Source organism: Heliangelus exortis, chromosome 3, assembly GCF_036169615.1.
Source record: "Heliangelus exortis chromosome 3, bHelExo1.hap1, whole genome shotgun sequence".
Classification (NCBI taxonomy): Eukaryota; Metazoa; Chordata; class Aves; order Apodiformes; family Trochilidae; genus Heliangelus; species Heliangelus exortis.
This window is the reverse complement of record NC_092424.1, coordinates 61,895,233-61,920,658: the sequence shown is the minus strand read 5'-3', so window position 1 is coordinate 61,920,658 and position 25,426 is coordinate 61,895,233. Positions and strand designations below refer to the sequence as shown.

The window sequence follows — 25,426 nt, the reverse complement described above, 5'->3', positions numbered from 1 at the left end:
AAAGTGAACTCGACCAACTGGATGTCAAAATAATGGAGAAGTTTTCAGATATACTTTCTTTTCCAATTTTTTTATGTACTGCAGGTGGATAATTTGATGAACACAGGTCTTCCTGAGCTTTGTAGAGGTTAGAAGCACTGGGTGGGGAGTGACAGGAGTGAGGAGTCTTATTCCTATTTACCAGGACCTGGCTGGCCACACAGGAAAGTGTAAACTGTACCCTTTCAAAATGAGGACAGGCTGCTATTCACCTCCTCCTGAAATCACATAGTTTCTCAGCTACCCAAGTGAGTGGAGAAATTAATTTCTTCTTCAAAATAAAACACACCTAAGCCAGATAAAATAGACCACCAAGCATTATGAAAGTCAATCCATAATCTTTTCTGAAGCCTTGTGTAATTTGTTGAAAAGTAAGTTATTCATTTGTGAAACCTGCTGGTTGAGCCTTCCACCTGGTTCCCTGACTGACTGTGGTTACTGCTGTGCATCAAAAAAAGGCCTTTGTTTTTCTTCCAGGAGTATGCAAAGACCTTGGACACATCTTGTCCAAAAGAGATCAGCCACAGAAATTGCAGACTCGTATATAAGAAAGCTTATTCAGAAGAATAATCTTCTATCTCTAGTGTACTTCATCCCCTAGAAACCTCTAAGCCTACAGCTGTAGTCTGAGATCTGGAAAAACTCCTTACACAGCCTCTGCCCATGACCTTTTTAACTGTCTTGTCAAATGTGTCAGAAATGCGTATGCTAAACAAAAACTTCAGGGTGGTGTTTAAAATGGTTCACAAAACATTGAAAAAAAGACAATTTTTATGAAAAATATATTTATACATTATACATGATACATTTAGTCCTCTGTCCCTTCTCCCCTACACATTCATTGCTATATCTCTGTATATCTCTTCACATACATACAAATTTACATGGACACAAGCAAGAATTAAAAGTCTCGTTCTTAAAGTATTTGCACTTTGATATTGTCTCAAAATATAGATAGAAAGGATACTGATAACTCCAGATATAAGATTTTTTTTAAGCAGCACTAAACCCTTTGTTTTGAAAACTCCATCTCTTCTCCCACAGCTCTTATGCTCTATTTGTTATCAGAAAACAAAATTATTAGTTTTATATAGGTTAAATCAAGCACTAAATAAAAAAAATATATAAAAAAATTGTACAGGAAGCTTGGTAGAAGACCTTCTTCTTTTTCTGTTGAACCTAGCATCCTTAGGACTCTTCCATAAGGTTATATGGACCCTTGCTTTTTTGGTTATATAGAGGTGAAACATTTCTGGCTTTTCATATGATGTGTATCACTAAGCTGGAAATTTTATTCAGCCAATGAAAAGGAAAACAATGATCCTTAGGTTGGGCTTTGGACTGGGGAAATCAGTGATGCTAGAGAAGAAGAGTACTGCTGATGTTCCTGGAGGGATGTCTGCATGTAAGGATGCGTTTGTGTGTGTACCTGCATCGTGCATGTGCTGGGGGAACAGCAGGGACTGTTAATATTCCTCTGTTTTATTAGAGAACAGAAATGTTACAGTCACAAGACACATGCCAGACTAACACAAGGTTTTCAATTAGAGCCTCTGCGTTGTTTTTAATGGGAGTTGGTTTAGGCAGCATAAACATCTCATAAAGGTTAAGGAATTGATTCTGGTTCTAGTTACAACTTGTGTCAGTAAGCAAATAACTCACAGAGCTCTGCCAGCATAAAATTTGCATGCGCCCTGAATCCAGCCTAAATGTTTATCCAGGACATTATAAAAACATGATAGTTGGTGGGGGATTTTTGTTCTCACTCCCTATGAAAAGGAGCAGCAACACAATCTGTCCTCCTTTTTGCGAGGTGCTGGTAAAGGGTGTGAGGATATTTCACTGTTGTTTGTAAGAGAACAGCTGCAATCTGCAACTTACAAGCGTGGGAGGGATACTTTTACAGCTTTCCCCATGCTGTACTTACTCACCCTGCCCAGCACTGTGTGCTCATGAGCTTTCTCTTACTTTGCCATCTGCTCAGTAGCGGTTGTCAAGCTTCCCTCTTCCTTCTCTTTCTGCTCATACTGAACTCAGGCACTCAAAGTAGTGACTGAAGTAAATTGCAGGGTGAGAACATACACCAAGCCAGACTAGCTAAATAAGTAAGCACAGGGATAAACCCAAAATGCAACATTTTCTTAAGTGGCAAGTAGTAGAGGAACTCTAGATCAGCACCATTAGCTTGTCTGACTTAACACAGGCATGATCTATGTCCTTCTCACTATCCATGATATGTCTGAATTTAACCAAGCCCACTGAAAACAAGAACTGGCAGGTGAATGTACTGAACCAGAGCAGACACACCAGAATTAACCTGCAACAATGTAGGGCATATGCTAATGTGTAAAAAACAAATTTAAAAAATAATTTTGTGAAATGTTCTTATCACTCTATCAGTTCCTACTCTTCCTTAGTGTCACTCCAAAGGAACACCCCTTTAGTGTGCCCTCCATCTCATTTCCCTTTCAGTACCTGTAAGTTTCCTCTTTTCTTACTTTTTTCATACTTTTACTTCTTGATGCCAAGCCACAAATTAATGCAACCTTTGGTTCTAAGCCAAGGATTTTGAGAAGAAATAGTGGAAAGAGAATGGGCACTCCTGAGCTTTGTTGTGATGACTTGATGATAGAAGTGCATTTCTTGATGAGAGAAATGAAGCACTGAACAGCTTCTTTGATTTACAGAGACAGATTGTGAAAACAAGCTATGAATCTCTGCATATACAAAAAAGATGTGGATCCTTGCAGTATTTGTGAGGCATGGCCTGGTAGAAGTAAGGAGGAAGCTGGAAAAGTTTTCGTACTGTAATGGAGTACGTAGCCCCCAGGTTCATCAAATACAAGAACACAAAGGGTGGAGTTTGGAAAGTGGTGAAGTATTCTGAATGTGTTTGTTGACATCAAACATGGCTCTGGCTGTTTTACCAAGCACAGTTACCAAAATATTCACAGTTTGTCTACTGCTGCCTAAGCAAAAATGGAGAACCCTTCCTCCTCAGCTGCAGAGTGATGCAGTGTTGCAGAGGGGATGGACATCAGCTGAACTGCAACACTCAAAACTGCTTGCTGCAATCTATAAGCCATTCCCAGCTTTCGTAATGCCTGATGGTCCTAACTTTCCCTATGCCAAGTCCCTTCTCCAACACATTTAATTACTCAAAGCTCTGCACATCTCCATTCTCTCTTGTGACAGCAGTTGAATAATGTCTACAAATGGAAATATCTACTCCTCCCCTTGGCTTGCTGTAGAGCCATAGTCCTCTCCCCCAATATATTCAGTCTAAGCAGATTTACAGAGTTAGTCTGACAGTTTCTAAAACAGAAAACCTCTGGTTAAGAGCAGAGTCCAAGCACTGCTTTCTCTATAGGCAGGCCAGTGCTTCTTGCTTCTCTTTAAAATGGACTCCTTCTGATGACGTGGGGATGAAGGAGATACCACACCCCATCCAGCTCTCAGCCTCTTGCTGAGACAGCTATCATGACTGCCAGTTCTTCTTAAAGGTTATACACTGTGTGCCGTCTCAAACAAACATCAGGTGAAACCAGTTTTGAGTCTAAATCAAGCACAGCCAGGTTTGCATGGGTAATTTATTGGTGAAAGTCATCAGCTCCTATTACCTGTTTCCAGAGCCATCCAGTTTTTTGGCTTCTAGCCATTCCTAAGGCATGATCCTATTCCTATTGAAGTTAATGGGAGGTTTTGTCACTGATTTCAATAGGAGGCTTTTAACTTTCCAAATTTCTGTCTATAGAGGCTTGAAGTGTTTCCAGGTTTCCATCATAGTCTGTGGTTCTCCTCTTTAAGTCAATTGGACATTAATGGATTGCCTGGGCCCACACCTTTGGATATAAGGAAGCTCTTGATCTGATTCAGCTCTCATTCACACACCAGCTTTCTACCTCAGTCAAGTCCCTTCTGATTTATACTGGCAGGAGAGCGAGGTCCAATGTTACTTATGGCTGGGTCATTGCCAGCAGAACACAGAGAGAATTCAAGTCACTTGTTATCCCCTTCCCCGCACCTCTCAATCACAGCATATAAGTATGGATATATATATATATATATATATGTGTGGGTATATTAGAATCATCTGGACTCTTTTAAGTTATTCACCATCAAAACTGACTTCAAATTCAAGTTTTAAATTTGAAATAACAAAGGAGGAAAAAAGAGCCAGAAGGGAGCCAGCTGCAAGGGTACTCACAATTTTCATCAGTCTACGGGACACTCCTAATAACATATTTTACTACTTTGCAGTGAACTTTCTTTGCTTCTGCCATAAATATATTCCCTACGCTGTAAATGAATAGCTTGCAAGCTTAGTAAAGTTAATATAGAAGAATAAATCTTAACTACCTAATGTCAGGTCAGAAATATAAATCTTATCTAATATGCCAGGTCAGAAGGAAAGAATACTTTTAGCTGAAAATAGCAAATACTTTCCAGTGCAGAGTAGGAACTTATTTTTCTCTTTAAAAAATATGCTGCCCCTAATAAGATGACTTGAACAGTCTTCTTTTAGAATCTCCAAAAGAAAAATAAACACATAGAGCAGAGTTAATTTATAAAATGCTCCAAAGTTTATCTTGGCAGAACAGTTTTAGGCGGTGAGATTTCTCTCCCTCTCGTACATGCATTCATACACATACACATTCACACACAAACATACACACACACAGTCTCAAAATTAGGCAAGGCCTTTACAATAGAAAATACTACAGAAAACTTCTATATCTGGATAAATTCACAGATCCTTATTTAGGCAAAGCTATCATTTTCAAATCAATGGAAATTTTTCCAAAGCAAGACAATAATCCTTCAAGCCTTTTTTGTAAGTACAGACCTTCTGTGCCACAGTGGGAGATTATGAGCCACACAAGTGCCTCCTGTCTCCTGTCCCCCTCCCATGTGCTGGTACTTTTGCCAGCTGTAAAGCAGTGACGCAGCTGCCATCCCCTCCTCCTGCCTGCCTTGGGCTCCACTTCTGGGGCACAGCTGGGTAGCCTGGTGGCTGATCTACCAGGCAGCTGCCTCTGGCACGTGTTCCTCCCAGGAGCCACGGGCTCCTACTGCTGCTCATCCTCTTGTTCCTCTTTCTCACCTCCTTCACACACATCTTGCACATCAGAGCCAAGGCAACTTCAGAGGCTGTGGAGGTGAAGCCCACCAAACGCTTTTAATTTTTTATAGCTCATATGTCTGAAAACAGCCTGTACCAGGGAGCCACAACAATGGAGGAATATTGCAGGCTCCAGATCCAACAGCCAAGTGACTCCTTAAAGGCAGGGCACAATGCAAGCAGCAGCAAACAGCACTACGCCCTATGCTGGCACCCCCAAACAGTCTGGAATTCCTCCTCCTCTTGCAGAAGACACTGCCCTTTCAGACTGTTTATTTACCTCAGGGTCTGCAAAGCAACAGCCACTTCCCTCAAGGATGGCAAGAAAAGAGGCAGCTTTTGCAACTGAAGCACAACTCTCCTCTCCTCTCCTCTCCTTTTCTGTCCTCTCTTCTCCTCCCCTCTTCCCTTCCCTCCTCTCCCCTCCTCTCCCCTCCCTTTTGGTGTGTTGAGAAGTTGCTACTAATTTTCAGCATTTGGTCTGACAACTGTAAATATTTAGAATAATCCATTAGAGATTAAACAAAGTGTAAGTAACTGCTCCCAAGTGATAGCTCTTAGTAATGTTGGCAGCAACAGGCGCTTTACAGATGTGTATGAAAGTTCTACCTCTAGGCTGCTTGTAGAAAAAGGCAAGATAGAAGGCAGCAGCTAGAACACAGTGTAATTTGAGTGTCAGTGTGTTATCATTACAAATAATTAGTGCAAAGACAGCATTCTTGCAAATCTCCCAAACATCAATGAGTAGAACAAGCTATCCTGACCAATGTATTTTAAATTATCTGCAAAAGTACTTAGAGCCCCAGTATGGACTTTGTTGACTTTCTCTGGTCTGCCTCAACAATTAAAAAAAAATAAACATCCCCCAAGTGTCAAACTCCAAGTTTCCCCCACACCCAAAATGTATCAAGAAAAAACTTCACTGCATTTTCCTGTGTTACAAGGGAAAAGACCAATACTCTTCTGGTCAAATTTATAATTTGTATTCTAAAATTATCCTGACTACCAAGAGCCTTAAATGTTCACTGTGCAGTGTGGTGTTGGTAGCAGGGAAGGGACTGAACACTAACAGTCTGACAGAGACACTTAAGAAATAGTGCTGACAGAAGTCACTTTGCAGTGGACTCGGTTTTGAGACTAAAAAGGTCCACATTTACATCAAACTGAGATGTATGAAGATGTGCAAGTCCATCTACACTCTAGCCAATTCCTGTGTTGAAAAAACCCATCTTCTAGAAACACAGCAAATAGCAGGAATGCATCTATACACTGCATATCATAGCAGAATTTTCTATCCCAACAAAGGTTGGTGATACAGATTTTTATTCACTGTAATTACATTATATATTGTGAGTCTGCTGAGAGCAGAGCGTGCTGGTGCCAATATAGAAGGGGTAAAACCAGATCCTAAGATTTGACTCCAGTTTCCACCCTGCATGGGTTAGGTCCTGTAAGTAAAAACACCTGTGGCTCATCCAGGCCACTCGTGATGCCTTCCTGGAGTGTTTATGCCTGGTACTCAGAAATAATTCATGTAGGCATCATTTCTGTTTTTTGAAGCTAACAGCCCTCTTCTACTGCCCTGTCCTCTACCTTAAAACAATGTCTACATAGTCCCCAAGTTATCTGTATTTTTTTCTTTTCATTCTAGTTTCATAGACTCATCTGACTTTTCAAACTTAAAATCACCATTTTTTGAATGCCACTTTCGATCTTTACTGATGAAATTAATAAAAGCTATCTGTGCAACTGGGAGATTAGAGTGTGAGCTGCTGAGCAGGAAACATGCAGAACTGTTGGGTACTCCAATCACTGATCACAGTTTGGTGTGGATACCTTGTGGAGGGTACCTTAAAGAAAGAGAAGGGGAAGAAATGATGCTTGTGACCACCTGAAGCAGCAGGAAAGAGGGGTGGCAAAAGAAGTTCTTAGCAGACTCTTTAATAGTTCAGATGTTGGGCTGGTGTCAAGAGTGGAGGAGAGGGTAACATCTCCTATCACCAGTTCCCTAGCATGGGATGGACTCGAAGTATAGGCAGTGATGTGCCTGACTCCAGTGGGTGCCGTGCATTTTCTGATGCTGAGGTAGGGCTGCTGAGGTAGGTGCTGCTGAGGTAGGGCCATTTCTGATATTGGGCTGAAGTCAGTATCTGTCTTGTCAGAGAGTGACTGTTGCAGGCTGGGTCTGACCTTGTACCACACATTGTTCATGTCCATATATAAGAGACAGAAAGTCTTGGTCTTCATAAATTTGATCCTAGGCTTCCAGGTGCCAAGACTCTTCCATCTCTAGAGCTAGTAGCCAGCAGGAGGAGAGAGAGAGGGAGCATCCAGGGCTTCTTGACAGTGGTAAGGGTGATGGATGTCAGGCAGGATATAGGGTGAATTATCTTCTCTGTCTCCTCCAGTGCACATATGGGAGCTTCAGGAAGTCAGGCAGAATAACTGTACATGCTCTGGAAAAGTTAAGGAAGACAAACTAAATGGCCTCATCAAGGAAGAGGGACATAAGTAAGAAGTGTTTCTAAGCTAGTGGGCTGAGATAGCTGAGAACAACTGGACTGCTGCACAAAACTGACTGCCCTAAGTGACTGTATTCACCTTAAAATTATAAAAAGAAATAGAAGCAAGAATGCACCTTTCAAAACTTCTGCAAATATCTGTTCATTTTTTGCACGAATCCTCTTGACAGGTTTGCAAGAGGGCATGTTGTAATTTTTCAAAAAGTAAAAAGGAGGTGGATAAATTCTCTTCTAAGACCAGCCAATTGCAGTGATCTCATTTTAAGACACATGGATTATTCACTTGTAAGTTTTGCTGAATTCCAGGTGGTTGTACCTCTTACACACATCAAAGAACAAATGTTCCATTGAATAATTTGGCAGGGCTCTGTTGATTTTTACAGGGCAGTAGCATTTTGACCCAGGTAAATAATCTGACCATCTCCCCTGAATACAGGCAATGAGAGCATAAACACCAACAACTGAGTTAGTCATTGGACATAGTATGGCAATTCCCAGAGGTTTAAGGTAGTTGAGATGGACTGAGCCAAATAACTTCCTGTTTGCCTCCAATGACTACAAAATCTGGTGTCTCCAGGCCCAGAGGATCTCCCTTCTCTGTCTATAAAAGAAGTAAACCCAACAAGATAAGTGTAGGTGCTTGAGAAACCTGGTCAATCATAGGTGTCCAAATAACCAGGACCTTCAACCAGGAGAGATAAATTCCACCATGGGTCCCTAAGTGCAGGCATCTTAGTTTTTAAACCTAGATTAAAAAATCTTAGAGGTGCTAAAATGTAGTTGAAAGGGAGACAAACCTCCAGAACTTCTAATTCCTACTCTGGACCCATGCTTGAATGTTCAAGGGAAGTAGACATTTTAATTATATGTTATTTCAGGGGGACTGTTGAAATATCATTTCCCCTCAAGTTTGTAATGCTGTGGCCATTCTTACTTACAATGTGGCAATCTTAATGAAGATAATTGTTTCTCACAATGTGATATTCCATGCAGTGTGGTATGTTACAGCATAATAAGCACATTCAATTTGAGTGTGAAACTGCTGATTGCACAGAGAAGCACTATACAGACTCTTAGCCCAGATGCATATTCTGAGGTCAGAAGGAGGGGGAAACCAGCCTATTTCCAGAGCAGCAGCCACAGTGCGCTGGGGGTGAAAGAAAAGTTTAAGAGAGGCTATAATGATAAAGGTATTTTTTCTTCTTTTGCTCACATCCATGCTGGCTGAGGGAATATGCTGTTTAAGGTAATGATGTCTCCAAGTTCCACATAAGACAGCACCTTAAACACTCCTTCCAGATGCTAGTTTGAAGAAACAGAATGGAATGTGTGCTGTATTTCAGAAAAGACAGGAACAATGAATAATGTGGCTTGTTATTCCTTCTACTTTTTGAAACAAGTATTCCATCATTTCATTCCATCTTTTTACATAAAACAACATTCCATCTTTAAATCCTTTTAAAAATACTAATTTATTAGTGCTTTATTTTCTAGTGATTTAAAGAATAACAAACTGAGGAAAGGATCATACAGATGCAGAAATTTAGATATATGTTTAAGTTTTAAAAATTAAAGAAGGGTGTTAATTTTCTTTTGTTTTGCCAATAATTTTGTATGTATGTTAAACTGTGCTAGACAAATGGCTAGAACACAGCAAGAGAAAATTATGTGAAATCAGAATTATACTTTATTGAGATTCTCCCCTTCTCTATCCTGCACAAATATGTTGTGGTAAAATCAAAAAGTCTCTTACCATCTGTTAGCTCACACCGATGCCTCATCCAGCAGATATGCTACATTGAAAACTTATGAGACATAAAAATCCAATTTTGTTCACAAGGCAACAATGTGGAGTTTGTTTTAAGGAAACTGAAGTTTATTTTATTTCTGAAAACTCCTGTGAAGCAAGTAGTTCTTGAGTCGCAAAGAAAATATTGTATCATTGCCCTGTATTAAAAATATGGCTCTTTTATTTGCTTTTATCCACAATTATTTCATTCTCTTTTTTTATGTCATCAGAATCAGATTGATGAGCATAATACAACTCACTGTGAGTAAGAAAACAATGATATTGCTGATGCTATCTTAACAACCAGCTGGCTCGCCAGTGTACAGAGCCTCTAGCCAGGAATGCAGGGGTGAGGGATATCTGAAGGTGCCCAGTAAAACCTAAGACCCACTCAATGGTTCCTTTCTTAGGCACGATCATTTACGGTTTAACAACAACACACTTTTAGAAAGATGTCTGCACTCTTACTTGAGGCACACATGCAACAGAGATTATGCTGCCTTGTCTGAGACTGTCACAGTGATTAACTATCAGGTCTTTCTGAAATTTGTCTTGGATGCATTTGAGAGTCACCGATGCCCATTTCCAACTATTGGTCCTCTGTACCTACTTCTTGTAGCAGACAGCCTTACAGCATCAGTTTTGGGGTTTTTTTTTGAATACTTAATCACAGACTGACTTTTTTTCCCTACAAGAGAAAGCGGTGCTGTTGCACAGCATGCCTCAGGCAAAACTTGTTTTGGAGAAAACACTAAATTCGATGCAGTTTTTACTCTGCTTTTTTATGTCTAAGAACAGGCATGACTGAGGCTTTAATGGATCTGATCTCAGCCCTGTTCTATGCCAGTGTCACTCTTGGTGTTAAACTTTGATGGAACTGCTCTTTGCTGATGAAGTCATAACAGAAGAATTGGAGCAGGGTCTACCACAATGCTTTTCCTATGTTGTGAACAAACAACGGTTCCTGATGGAAATGAAGACCACGGAGACCTGCCAGTGCCACTTTCCCTCATGGCTCTGTTCCGCCTGCCACCCATAGCTCTCGGGCACTATGTGACATCTTGAAGACATTTGAAAGCTTAGAGATGAGATTACATTAAGTATCATCAAGACAAAAGCTTAGATATCTTCAGAAGAAGAAAGCAGCAGTGACCCTTCTGAATCTCTAGTACTCACTATGGGCACTGAGATTGCTACTTCTGCTCCTTTCAATAGAAAGCAGAACAAGGCCTATAGCAATAAGGCTGGGATTGCTGGTGAAAGATGCTATTTCAGCTCTAGAGGTTCCCTAAATATCTTCTATCAGTACATGTCCTTTCTTTTCCAACACGTGTTGCTAGAGAGCTGGTGCATTCACCTAAGATAAAGGTAATAGAACCCCTAAAGCATTTACTTTCAACATGGAATTGCATCTTACTTGATTGCTACAAAGTGAGCTGAGGACCTCAGGGTGGAAGGTCAGAACTACACATGTATTTGGAGCCTTACTGTTGCTGTTGCTATTTGATTATATTGTGTTCTCAGGGTTTTTTTAAAGATGGCTGAAATCACAGTATCATCTGTGATATTTATTATTTATTCTCATTTCTCACGTGTCAGTGAAAAACATCACAATCATTTTTCCTGATCATTTGGCCTCCTTTTCATTTGGCTTCCCTTTGAACACATCGTTGTAATTTTCTATGAAAACACCTTTGTTGTACTGGCTTTTTTCCATATGATTACCTATGATGTTGGTATGGAAAGTATTAGGTAGTAAACAGCAGATTTAAGTTGAAAAAGATGCTTTAAAGATTAATGAATGGGCTGTGAGTCTCTCCTCTGATAGGACATCAGTTTCATTCTTACTTAAATCAAAGCAGTCTGTTATCCTTCCTACCAGGATGTAGTTTAGTAGTCCTTTATAATAAAGTTGTTTAATATTCTCAAAGCTGAAAATCTTTACATTAAAAAAACAATGAAATTATCATCTCTGTCTCCTCATCTCATTTGGGTCTCCTGCTGAGACACAAAGAAACAGGGCTGCTAACTCTAAGTATTATAGGAATCTTATTTCCAGATATAATGGCAGTGATTTAAAATGTATGAACATTAATTTTAAAAAGTTAATAAATTAAAGTAGTACCAGAAGCCTTTCATAAACTTTTTGAATTCACACATCTAGGCTTTTCTCTGCAGAACTGGGGAAGAGAATTTATTTTTCTAATCTTTAAAAAAAGAAGACAAGAGTAACAGTTTTGTTCTCTGGAACACCATGAAAACAGAGCCATTATGTTGAAAATATTTAATATTTTATTTTACCTACTGTAAATAATTTTAAAATAATTTGAAAAAAAATATTGAAAAGTTAGAAAATGAAAAACAGTTTAAACTTTGAATGAGTTAATGGCCAAGAAGTTCAAGGTATTATTTCCAGAGCCAGTATGTTAAGAGTTAGGTTTTTGCCTCCTTCAGGAAGATATGTGTCTGCTCCAAGCACAAGAGACTCTATTCAAGAATGTGTCCTTAATTTTAATCAGGTATTTAAGTCTAATTGAAGTCAAGGGGTCTGTAACACATGTGTGAAGGTAACCATATGCTGATGTGCTTTTTCGATTGGGGAGGAATTTAAGCATGGGCTTACAAAGTAATTGGCTTTGGTGTTTTTTTTCAGTTGGGCCTGGGTATGCAGAAAGTATCATAAAAGGGATCAACAAACATTAAAGCTTGTTAACTTGCTGCTCAGGATAGAGAAGAAGGGCCTTTTATTTCCCTGAAATTTCTGACCTTTTTTGTTATTTTTCTTTCTGTTGCTCTTTGCTCCCCAACCACAGCTCCCATATGCTGGGGACAATTCCCAAAGGGAACATTCCTCGCTGGAGTAATTTACCCAGCTCTTTTCCTTAATTTACAGCTTGTACAGCACCCCTTGCAGAATGTGTAGCAGACCCTTTGGACACAAGCCAGTGCTAATAGCATGTTTTCCAATAATCTAATCTTTTCAGTTGCAGAGCAGAAATCAGAAAGTTAAAAGAACTGGCTTCGCAACTTGTCTCAGTCCACCTTTGAAATCTTTTCACAGAAAGGTTGTGTGAGTGACTACAATAAATTGTTACCACACTTGCACCCATGACTGAGTAGCTGTGTTCGTAACAATCTGATGTATGTGAGAGAATCCTGTACAACACAAAGTTTAATGCAGTGCCAGGAACAGAACCGCATATGAAGGCTTGCATGTGCAAAGAAGCCAGGAATTTCAGCCAAAGCTGAGGACATATTGTAAACATCCATGAATTAAACACCTCAGTGCTCCTAGGAGATAGGTAACACTTCACCTTTGCAAATGAAGAAATTGAAGTCCAAAGATGACAAGGCCAAAACCTTTAAGTTTAGCTCTGGAAGTGAAGCAGCAATGTTTTGATTTGACCCCTAAATAAATAGCTACATTTTCAGATCTCTGACCATCTGTATCTTCCACAGGCACTCTCAAAATCAGGTTATGTATGTAGAAGTGAAGCAGGGGTGTAGCTGTCCCACTGGAGGCTCTGGGTATGAAAATGTGGCTGCTAACCCTTTCAACTTTCCGATGTTAGAAGGGGACCATAAGCAGGCAACTTCACCTACCAAGAACCCTTCAATTTCTCCAAAAACACATAACTCGGTTGTGCTGCTAGGAGGATTTAAAATCAAGGAAAGACAAAGTTACTAGATGTTGAAAGTTCACCTATTCCTTCTATTTTCTTGCACGCTGTTTTGGTTTTTGCTGTTTTTTTGGTTGGTTGGTTTTTTTTTTTAAAATCTGTACCAGACTGTGTGTATGTTTGCTTTGGGGGTGGGGAATTAAAAATTACAATTTTTGCCCGTTTCTAACATTATGCAGACCTCTGGTGGTCTACATATCACAGGTTGATAACTGGGTCCATTGCTCTACCCCAGGACAGAATTCCCTGTATGTACAATTTTTCTTGTTGTCACCAGGGGGCATGTACTTGTGGACATTGCTTGACTTGCTCCATGCAACCCCAGGAGGTCAGTTAAGAAGGGCGTGTTTATACTAGGACACAGCTCAATCTTTCCTTTCGCTTCTTGATTTTTTGGCATCTGCCAGTGTCATTTTTTTAATGACAATTTTTGCTGCAGCAGCCCAGCACTTGGAGTAGTGTTGTTGCGGTCATCTCGCATCTGAGCCCTGTCTCATGGCAGCCCAACGTGGTGCCGCAAGCCACTAGCCACCACTTGAGCTGCCAAATATTCATCATATTGGATGTCTTAAAAATAACTGCTGTGATTTAATGTTTTTTTAATATCTAGGGGATGTTTGTTTTTCACCGAAGCCTCACTAATTGTTGGTATAACTTATATTAGACACTTCTATTTGCAGTAACAAGTTATAGTTCTATCATTTTTTCTGCATCAGCTTTAGTTAATTATTTCATTCTGTGAAAAAACAGAACTGAATAGTCTGCTCTTCCTCATTACTGTAGTTATTAGAAACATGTTCTTCAATGGATCACTGTTGCAAAGTGCCAAGGATATTTTGCAAGCTTACTAAGACATCTGGCACCTGGAAAAGCAGCTCTCTCAGATAACAAAGCAGCAAATGGACTATGTCATTGTGCAGCAGGTTGGGAAGGAAGAGGTGTCTCACAAACTTGTAGTTGCACACAGAGTACAAGGTTAAACATGTGCCCTCAGGATGCTGATGTGATTCAGCCTAAATTATGTGACTCCTACCATTGTTATCATTGAAATACTTTCACAAAAGTATATTTTCATAAAATAAAAGTGTCAGATATCACATTTGATGGCCATGAGGAATATTAAATAATATATCAGACAAATAAAAATCAGTAATTCCAAAAATTATAATTCATAGATTAACCATTAAACTTTCCAACTGTTTTTGGCTCCAGTTTAGGTTAAACTGGTTTAAAGTTTAACCTAACCCTTAAGGCTTTTTTTTCCCCATTTTTTCCTTGCTATTGTAGAAAACCATTAAAGTGGCTTCAAAATTCTTGACTTTGTTGTTCTTTCTATAAAATATTCAAAACACATTGAGGACAGGACGGTTATCAGGAGTAGTTAGTATGGATTAACCAAGGGGAAACCATGCTTGAGCAATCTGATAGCCTTTTATGATGACATAACTAAAAGGATAGATGAGGGGAGGGCAGTTGATATGGTCTATGTGGTCTACTTTTACCCAGCAAGGTTTTTGACATTGTCTTCTATGGCATCCTCGCAGCCAGACTTGAGAAGTGTGGATTGGATGATTGGCAGTGAGATGGATTAGGAACTGGCTGAAGGACAGAGCCCAGAGAGTTTTGGTCAGTGGGGCTATGTCCAGCTGGAGGCCTGGGATGAGTGGTGTCCCTCAGGGGTCAATACTGGGTCCAGTCTTGTTAAATATATTCATCAATAACCTGGATGAAGGGATAGAGTGTACCATTTGAAAATTAATTGATGATACAAAACTGGGAGGGGGTGGATGACAGGCCAGAAGGCTGTGCTGCCATCCAGTGGGACCTGGACAGATTGGAGAGCTGGGCAGCAAGAAACCTTATGAAGTTCAGTATGGTAGAGTGCTCCATCTGGGGAAGAACAATCCCATGCATTAGTACTGACCAGTGGTTGACCAGCTGGAAAGCAGCACTGGGGGACAAAAACAGGGAGTCATGATGTACAACAGGCTCACCATGAAGCAGCAATGTGCTCTTGTGGCCAAAAGGGCCAATGCCATCTGGGGGGCATCAAGAAGAGTGTGGCCAGCGGGCTGAGGGAATTTATCCTCCCCCTCTACTCTGCCCTGGTGAGGTCCCACCTGGAGTAATGTGTGCAGTCCTGGGCTCCTCAGTTCCAGAGGGACAGGGAACTACTGGAGAGAGTCCAGCACAGGGACACTAAGATGATAAACGGACTGCAGCATCTACCCTCTGAGGAAAGACAGAGAGCTCAGGTTATTTAGCTTAGGGAAGAGGAGGCTGAGGGGGGATCTCATTAATGTTTATAAAGATCTAATGGGCAGGTGTCAGGAGGATGGGCCCAGCCTCTTCTCTGGTGTCCAGTGACAGATCAAGAGGCAATGGTCTCAGACTGGCACAGAGATTTAGCTAGAATATGAGAAAATGCTTCTTTACTCTAAGGGTATAAGACCACTGGAACAAATTGCCCACAAAGGTTGTGGAGACTTCATCCCTGGAGACATTCAAACCCTACCTCGATGTGTTTCTGTGTAATCTGCTCTAGGGGATCCTGCTTTGGCAGGGGGGTTGGATTAGATGATCTCCAAGAGGTCCCTTCCAACCCTTACAGTTTGTGATTATGTGAAACTATTTAATAACAGAAACTTTAAATCTAATAGATATTTAATTATTTGGTTTATATATAAATATGTCTTTGGTGGGGGTTTTTTCTTTACCCAGTATTGTCAATAGGTGGCCTCACTTTAATTTTAAATTTAGAATGTCTTTTTTCATTTAAATTAAAGTTATATCTTACTGTTCCTTATCATCTTTGGATTTTTACTATTATTATTTCAAATTAAAGCCACTTAGAAAATCATTGACTGAACAAAATTCCATTAGAATATGTCACTCTGGTTAAAAATGGAATTATTTTAGAAAACCTTTGACTGATTTTTTTTGTAGAATAAAAAAGAAGCATTTTACAGAATACTAAAAAAGTCCTCTTCATCTTCTGGGGCTGATTTTTTTGAGATTTCAATCTGAAGTATTTTTTTGATCTGGAGTGCTTAATTTTGTGTTATTTTATGTCATATGAATGTTCTAAAAGGTTAAACTAAGTATTTCCAACACAGGGAAACAGATCACCTTTTAATCTGTTGTGGCGTATTTCATAATTCTGGCATTTTCTGGAAATTTTGCATGAATCCCACTTTTGAAAATCCTTGTGAAATAGCATTCTCATCATCCCCTGTAGGTGTGACCCTCAAGAGCAGACATCCCTTTAAACAGCTAAACTGATTTTCCACTTGCTGCGCATCCTCTACAGTATCCTCAAGAGGCTGGAGCAATCTGGCAACCTTCAGCCTTAGGTTGCAAGGGAGGTGGTGGCCATAGAGGTCCTCTTTGTGAGAGGAGAATGGGTGAAGGTGGGTACTGGGCACCTGGCTTCATCCTACACTGACCCAGCCACGGTGGAGGGGGTCTTCTACACTGAAGGGGACAACATGGGTGCAACAGGGAGTTTTGGCCCCTGCTCAGACCTTCTTGTACCACTAATGCACCCAACATAGGGCTGCAGGCCAATTAGGGTCAGAGGGAAAGCTGTGATTGAATGGTTTTCTGAGGTCATAATGATGCTGCCTGACATTTAACTGTGTGCCTGCCCAGAGCTTGTCTGGCCTGTGCAACCACTGGCAACAACAGTCACTAACATGCCCGTGCAGTCTGCAGTTTTTATTTTCAAATACAGCCTGTGTATAAGCTGTATTCAATTAATTCACCTGTCTAGAAAGTCTGATGTGTCAACATTACACTATTAACGTGTTTTGGGATAAAAGCATACTGTCCACAGATAGTACATTTTCTAAAAAAAAACAAAAATCCAACAACAAAATTGCTAAGTTTTAATTCATTTTCTCTTGCAATCAGCTGAGTGGACTGGCATGCAAATCCTTGGAGCAGTGGTGGCACACCACCACATCAAAATTGAATGTCAGCACAAAATGGCCAATAGCCTTGATTTCAACACCAGCACCCCAGTGACTCAGCTCAAATGCTTCCTAGCATGGCTTTAACTCCACTGTAAATTGCCTGCTGTGCATCACTGCAGTGATGTTAGATGTACTAAGGTTTGGGGGAAGTGAATGATGCTTGGTGTGAGCACTAAATTTCTTTCATGTGGGTCAGCGTGTGAGGCAGAAAAGCCATTTGGGAGGGGAAGACTCAGACTTCAAAGGGAGGGCAGCGCGCAGAAGGGGTGATGAAACAAGCCCTAACTACGTGCCATTCATAGTTACTGCACAAGACAAGCCAGGCACATGGAGCTGTTGAACTGAGTCAGTTTCTCAGGAACCAGGCACCTACTTAAATCTCACCTCGACACATTATTTAACCCCAATCCAAACAGGCCATCCAATCACACTGCCCTCTAGAAAATCAGGTAACTGTGCTCCAAACCACTGATTACCCTAATGTTGATTAACTGATTAGTAAAATCCTCACCTCCATCTCTTCACAGGATTTTTGCCTTTGGCTTTGGTGGGCCAAGACTTCTGTCAATGAGTTCAAGCTGACTGGTGATGAAGTCTCTTGTCTGTTTTCCATCAGATTTCAATTCAGTTTCATATATACTCTCATGCTTTGCACTCAAAAAGTTCTGAGTTCTCTTTTTCTTCAGATTGGCATGAGTCCCAGTGGTGTGAGGGAAAGGTGAAAATGGTTGGGTCATCATTTGCTGAGTGTTGATAGCACACGCATTGCTACACAGCACTGCACCAGAGAAGCAGTCACTAGAGATAGTATTTTAATCATTAATTTAAGCCTGGAATTTTGGCCAGTATTTTGTGTCACGGACAGATGGATGGTCCCATCAGTCTGGAAAATTTACACTTTTTCCTTTACAAACATGTGAGATCACAGTTTCCCCTTGTTACAAATTATAGAAAACAATTTTCAGAGGCCTTCCAGCACTGTGATACTCCTTAGCAGCTGTAATCTGCATTTAAGTCCTGATGTGAGACTTGAATTTAAAGAGACAGGTTCCACTTCAATGTTTTCAAGCATCAGTCCTGAACAGTTCTACTGCAAACAACATACTTGAGAGCTTTTATTTAGCTTCAGTATGGTATGAATTTAATCATTACACAGAAAAAAATATTTAATTCAGTACAAGCTTTTGATCAGTTCCCCTTACAAAATTGAGAGGATATTAAGTAATTGACCAAAGGCACATCTGAGCAACGCCAAGGCAGTGGGCTGGCTTGCTGTCTGGCTTATTAATTTTTTAACGCTGTAAACATGGTAGCAGAAAATCACAGTTTTGACATGGGATTACAGGCTTTTGCTGTTTAAACCCTTCTCCCTAGTCCCCAGCATGGAAAGTAAAATCTGTTACATCCTGCTGTTCTTTCTGTGGTTTCTGAAACAAAACTTTGAGAGAAAAACCCTGGTCTCAAAAGACCCTGTGGGAAATGAGAAACTTGCAAATGCTACTGTAGTTGTGTAATGTCGACAGTATGAGCTGAGTGATCCTTATACAGCCTGGAAGTCCAGGAGCATCCGTGTGATACACAACAGTCAAAGTCTCCAGTACATTAAAGAAATGCACAAGAGAAGCAAATGGGGTTGGGGGGACAAGCTCAGCTGCCACCAGGACAACCTGAGCACCAAAGAGCTTTGTTAAAAACACATTAGCAATAGAAGGAATGCTAGCATCAATCAGAAAATCAAGTAGACTGCATAGTTCAAAGAATGAGCATGTGCAATATAGAGCTGGGCTTTTTTTACTTGCTAGAGGTATGTTTCTCTTTTAGGGAAGAGATTGGGGAGTCATGGGAGTAACACGGGTGTTGACAACTTTAAAAAAGTTAAACCAACTGGGTGTCTTCATGATGGCATGTTGCAGGATTAGAGTATTAAAATACTGTCTTAGCATATGTGCATCAAATAGAACTTATTTCCAAAACTGACACACAAATGATTTATTTGGCAGTACCTGAGTCTGACAAGTGTCATGACACATTGGTTATACAACTCTTAGGTTATACAACTACTAGGTTCCTAGTCTTTATAGATTTCATACTTCCCCTTCCGTAGCAGGGCTTCTTATCTAGACAGTAAGGAGGAGATAATGTAATTAAGATTTCCATTTTTAGAAAAGATTCATAATGTACAGTCTTGACCTCTGGGTATTTGGAAACAGATACAGCTGACTCTAAAAATAAGATCTGTGCTTGCTTATAGGATTTAGAACTTCATGTGAGAAGATATTGCATGTCCTACCTTTACCATCACTACCAGGGTGTTTAAGCCAGCTTGCCTCAGGGATCGTCTTCGGTTCCTATCCTGGTTAAGCTTCCTGGAACCCTAAATTTTAGTGCTGCTTCATTGTACATGGGGAAAAAAAGAAAAGGAAAAAAAAAAAAAAAAAAAAAAAAAAAGCCAATTTCCCTTGTCTCTCCGTGAAAAGAATTTTTCAGTTTATTTACAAAACTCTCTGGAATGAGAAAGAGCCATTTGTGGTTACTGTGGCTGATTTCTGTTGTGCTGAAGATGTTAGGAGTCTGCATAAAACTCTGCACTCCTGGTGTGAATTTTCAGCCTGTTGATGCTCGTTCTAACCAAATTCAGGGAAATGTGTTCTGGCAGTCAGTATACTTAATTTTCAGGATCACTTTGCCAGACATATGTTTAATAATGATGAGGCATTCCCCAGTGAGATCGTGGACATTTGAGCTGAGGGCCTCCTTGCTTGTAGACACCACTACAAAACAGTTAAGGATACTCCCTGAGACTGTGGGACCATCCCATACTCATGTTTCTGTTGCTCTTTAGAACTGTTGACACTTGCCTTTTTTTTTTTTTTTTAAGTTGCTTTCTTTTCCCTCAGATGGGAAGAGCCTCTTGAGGAGGAAAATACTCTGTAAAGCCAGGCAGATGTTTGAGGAATTTTTTTTTTTTTTCATTCTTATGGGATCTTTTTCCTTCAAAACACAGGAGGACACTTGAGGATCTTCTTCTTCTGCTTTGTACTGTAGAAGGCAGCAATGCTCTGAAGTAAAATTGAAGTCAAGCAAATATCTGGAGGAGTTACCATCCTCTTAGTAAGAAATCTTACAATATTTACAAAGCACAAATCACAAAGAGAAACAGAAGTTAAGCCTTTAACAGATGACTCTTAGATAGATTTTTCTGCTTTGCTCCTTTTGTCTAGGGGAGGCTGGACAGAGCGTCCACATTCCTCAGCTATCACCACCAGTTCAGTTGCATCCCAGAAAACTTAAGGGAAATCCAATGTGGTGATTGCCACGTATGGGTCTATCTTCCCTGCAGAGCCCAGCTGCTGATCCATCACAACAGATCATGTCCCTTGCCTCCCTGTGGGTGACTTAAGGCCAAGTGATCAAGCAGAGTTTAGTCTGCAATATTGAGCTCACGTTTCACCTTGCCCCAGGCTGGCAATTCATTTGGGAATACAAACACATCAAACCCATGTGTACTTGCTCTCCCAGTGCTGTCCCACCACTCCTGGGGTTTCTCTTTGCTCTGCACTACGTGTTGTCTACACATTGGTTCAGTGTTTTTGCCCCACCATTGTCCATTCCACTTCAAACGCATTTCCACACAGAGAAATGCTGTCCAAGAAAGAGTCTGAGGAAACACGCTGTGGTTTGCAAACTGAATTCCTTAATGGTTTTCTCATTAGAAGAGCTCTGTGCCAAATGCTGTTTGCGTTTGCCTAAAGGCCAGTCCACATGATTAAGAGGAGCTCTGGTCTACATGAAGTATTGTTTTCAGGCCACTGCCACATGCAGCTGCTTCGCACCAGGCGAGAGAGAGAGTAATGAACACCAGTGAACTCATGGAGCACTCAAGCAACACAAGAACCCATGGGATGTTCCATCCCAAATCCCTTCCACCGCAAGGGTTAGTGCCTGCGTGGGTGCCACATGGTGGGTAAAGGCAATACAGGGCCTGGGTGTCTTGGTGAGGGTCAGCCCAACAGAGGAGGACGAATTCCAGAGCAGCTCTGCTGTGGAAATATTTCCTGTGAGAACACGCAAGCTCAAGAAAGCAGGAGCAGCAGAAGCTCTCTAGCAGGGATAGATTTCTTTTGTCTCATTTGTCTAGCACATCCATTTCAAGGGCAAGCCTCTAGGTGGACACCTTGTAGATTGGTGCACCTCAGCAGCAGCAGAGTCTTCTTCTACCCCAAGCTTTTCCCTTGGCTGTCAGAACATGTACCCACACAGATTCCTCTTGTATTTTCTCATTTTCTTTTTTTGATCCCATAAATTTAATCTATATATAATGTAAAACTTATAGAAAAATTTAATTAAAAATTTTTAGAATTTGTTTCCTGCATGCCACCAAAATCTCCTATCGTTCCATCTTTGAAAGTTCAGCTTCAAATTCAGCTCTTTGTCCTTAACTTTCTGTTTTTAACAGAGATCGCAACTCATTGTTTCCAGAGCGGCACTTAGGAAAATATTCTAAGAAAGGAAAACCCTCAGTGATTTCATTTACTAATGAGGCTTAAAACTAATATCTGGACAAAGAGCTTGTACACAAAAAAAAGGCCTCCAAGCCAAGCAGGGCTTAAAGTTGGTCGGGGGAAGAGAACAGTTCAAGATTTATTTGGTGTCTTCTCTGATCTCCAGTATTTAGATTTTATAAAAAGAAAAATGGAGGGATAGATTCTGGACTTACAGCCACTCACGAGCCTGCACATACATACTTTTTACCTGACAAGTCAGAAGGCATGGTGGACACTAGTCTAAGAGATAGGGAAGAACTTATCTGTGGATCTCTGCACTCCCACCACTTGCCTTGCCCACTGCTCTGCTGTATTTCCCATCCTTTCGAGTCTAGGATTTCATTCTGGTCAAGGAGTACTTGAATGCAAGAAGACAGATGGCATGTAGGGTCAGCTCTGATGGCAGTCACTGCTCCTAGCAGCGCATGCATGGAGTACTTCATCCTCATCAAAGTCAGTTTTGAGGGTTGTGGACTATTTTTCATATTTCATTTCATTTGTCTCTATAATGGAGTAGGTTGCATGAAGACCAAGTGTATTGTGTCTAGAGTTTCACATGGAGCTTATGTTCCCAGTTTATTGTAGCAAGTCTTAAACTCTTAGCTCAGTGTCTGATATGGGGGGAAAAAGTGGGTAAAACTTCTGGTTGCTTCCTCAGGGTTACAGTGGGCAGTTGTGGAAGTGCTTGAGACCTGCAGGCATTGACATCTTGCAGCAATGACGGAGGAACAGTAAGGACCAGTTCTGTGCACAGCAGTGAGAAATTCCCTCTCTGTGTCAGAAAGATGTTTCAGAGCCTGAGTTTCCTCATTTTGTTCTGGAATCCTTTTGACCCCAAATGGCCTCATTAGGACCAGCCCCTGTATCACAGGGTTCAGGCAAGTGCCTGGATCTGAAACAGACAAGGAGAAGGCTGAGAGGCAATAGGAATGAGATCTTCAGATGGAGCTTGAAGATACCTTATTTCAAGCATGCTATCTCATTTTCTGGACACAAGTATTTCTCCTTCATAATTTATTTTCTTCCAGGTCCAATAACAAAGACCAGTGCTGTGCTTTTAAACAGAAACAATTTCTGGAGCTCTTGGCTGTCCTGGCTTTGTGTCATGCCTGAGTCAGAATAAGAGCCTACACTAGCATTCAGAACAGCCACAATGAGAGGCAGTCTCATTGCACAGATACAGGGTTCAAAGAAATGTCAGGCATAACAGAAGACAATCAAAAGATGACCCCTTCAATAGCTTTTAAGATAAAAACTTTCTTCATTTAGAAGTCAATTCTGACTTTTCAATGAGGCTTCTGCTCTGTGTATTTCCAAGAACAGGAGCTTGTTTTGCTGCACACATTGAGTTATAATATGCCATAAAATCAACCTTTAAATGGAGCTAGTCTTATGTATTTTAATTTTTTCTCCACTTGGAACTACAGGCTTTGGGTTTTTTTCCATGTTTTTTGTATGAGATGTATGAAAGGAGGCAGATATTGTGAAAATGGCTACGAATACATTTTATTTTATGCTTAATACTTCTAAAATTAAAGGGAAGGTGGGAATTGGCCATATAACAGATCTTAGCAATAGAAAATTATCATCTTTTGGCAATAAAGTATGGCCTGTCTCGAGGGTTCACACACAGACCTTGACCTCAGAGCAGTTGAACATAATGGTTTGTCTGTCAAGAGGATCTATTCATAATGATGTGCCACAGGTGCTCACACATAATATGTTTCCTGTCAAAAGTGATCATCTATATTTTATATAGCAGCTTTGATGATAAATATTTTGTACTTCAGCTCCTTTTTCTTCCCTCTGTCAGACTTAGTGAAAGAAAGTCATGAATACTTTTTAAATAATGTCAGCTTCTTCGATCACGTTACTGTGTCTGCCTTTGAATGTAACTTCATACAAAAGCCAGAAGGCATGGGGTAGAGAGAGACAAGGACATTTTCATCTGCCTAACTTTCAGAAGAAAGCAAATTTTTCAGACTCTTAATTTCAAAATCAATATACTCTAGGAAAAAAATGCTATATTTATTGATTATGCAATATTTTGATTCTAGTGAAAGGTAAGCCTGATAACTAAATTGGAACTGCAGCTTCTCACTACACAGAACAAAGTCTATTCTAATAATATAGGGGTGTCTCCAGGTAAAAGCATTTTCCTTCAGGTTGTTTTACAAAGAGAGCATCTTGGGGAGCACAGAGAACTAGGTTGTTATATTTTCATATTTTTTCACTCTTCTCCTACACATTCAGCTCTCCTGAGAGAAATAACCCTTCATTCATTGTATTAATGAAATAGGAGAAGTTAGCTTCAATTCCCTTTGAGGTTTCTCAGATTGTGAGACTGGTCATAAAAACCTCAGATCATAGGGGAGTACTTTTCTCATTCACAGGTCATGTATTTTCTGTCAAAACTGTATGTGAACAAAGTACAGAGGTATTCCTGAACTTCCCTTCCATCATGTACTGGTGGCTTTCAACATGTAAGCCATGGATTCACAAGCAAGTTCATTGTGTATGCAAGCTATTGATACATATATGTGTGTGTTTGTATGTATATATATACATATCAAAGTGTCTGCACAGAAAAAAAATCAAAGCACTAAAATAAGCAACCAAAGTATAGCATGTGCATAGTTAGAAAATTATCACTGGCCTGAGGAGAAGTAGATCAGGAAGCCAATAGTATTTACAAATAGGATTTACAAAATGTAAATGAGGACAGGATTTCTATCACACATGAAATATAACCAGATGTATGAGAGTGAGAGATGAAAGCTTAAACTTAGAAAAATGCTTGGGTCACAGGGAACACAGGGTCTGGAGCTATTTGATGCTTATTTTTCAGATCCAACCCCTATTTAAGAATGCAGCCAAGAAGGAATTAAAAGTAAGTAATAACTTCTAAAGTACAGGAAGATGTGAGTCTATTTTTTATCAATGAGAAGTAAAACATTGATTAATCTCTGCCACTGAAAACACAGTCTGCAACAGCATCCTTTTGTCAGCTACCCCCAAGCTCCTAAAGAAGCACTGAATAGTCTTCAGCAGTATAATAAGTTTTCCCTGCCTTGTCTGAAGAATTAGAACAATTCATTTGAAAGGCAAATATAATCCCACCTATGCTCCATGCTGGGAGTGGAGCAGGGTAAATGCCACAGTTAAGTCTGAACATCAGGTTGTAATTGTTAGAGATTAAAAACATGCCAGAGAGAACATTCCAGGGAAGGAAGGAGGGTGAGAAAGATGGCTCTCCCATGTCTCTTTATTAAGGCAAATTAGCATCAGAACATACAAGGGCATATTATTGCACAGCAGAACTCAATCAAATGGCATTTAGTCAATGAAGGAAATTATACACCAGGTTGATTTTTAATCATCCAGCTAGGAAAAGCACCAATAAGTGAACATGTATTTATCTGCTGAGCCAAGTATATACAAGGGAGAAAAACTATTGTAAATAACTAAAAGAAAAATAACTGTTCTCTAGGATGCTGCTGTTTCATAAAATCTATTTCAAATATAATTTGCTGCTAGCTATTTCTGCAAGATGGGAGCGCATCAGCTGAGCTTCTAATTTTTATGCAGATGAAATAATCACTGAAATGAAATGTATCATAAGAGATACAAGAAAAAGTTAAGCAGCCTTTAAGAGCTGTCAGAGAGGTGCATGGTACACACTTGCAGAAACAGAGGAACCATTATTTCATGGTCTTGGCTAATAACTTGTTCTTTCACCTTCTTTTTTTCTTTTCT

General features: G+C 40.1%; 1 protein-coding gene across 1 annotated transcript in view; it reads left to right on the top strand.

The window, feature by feature from the left end:
• The window catches only part of RSPO3 (R-spondin 3), a 60,837-nt gene that overhangs the window by 10,468 nt on the left and 24,943 nt on the right, over positions 1-25,426 (top strand). The window lies entirely within an intron of this gene.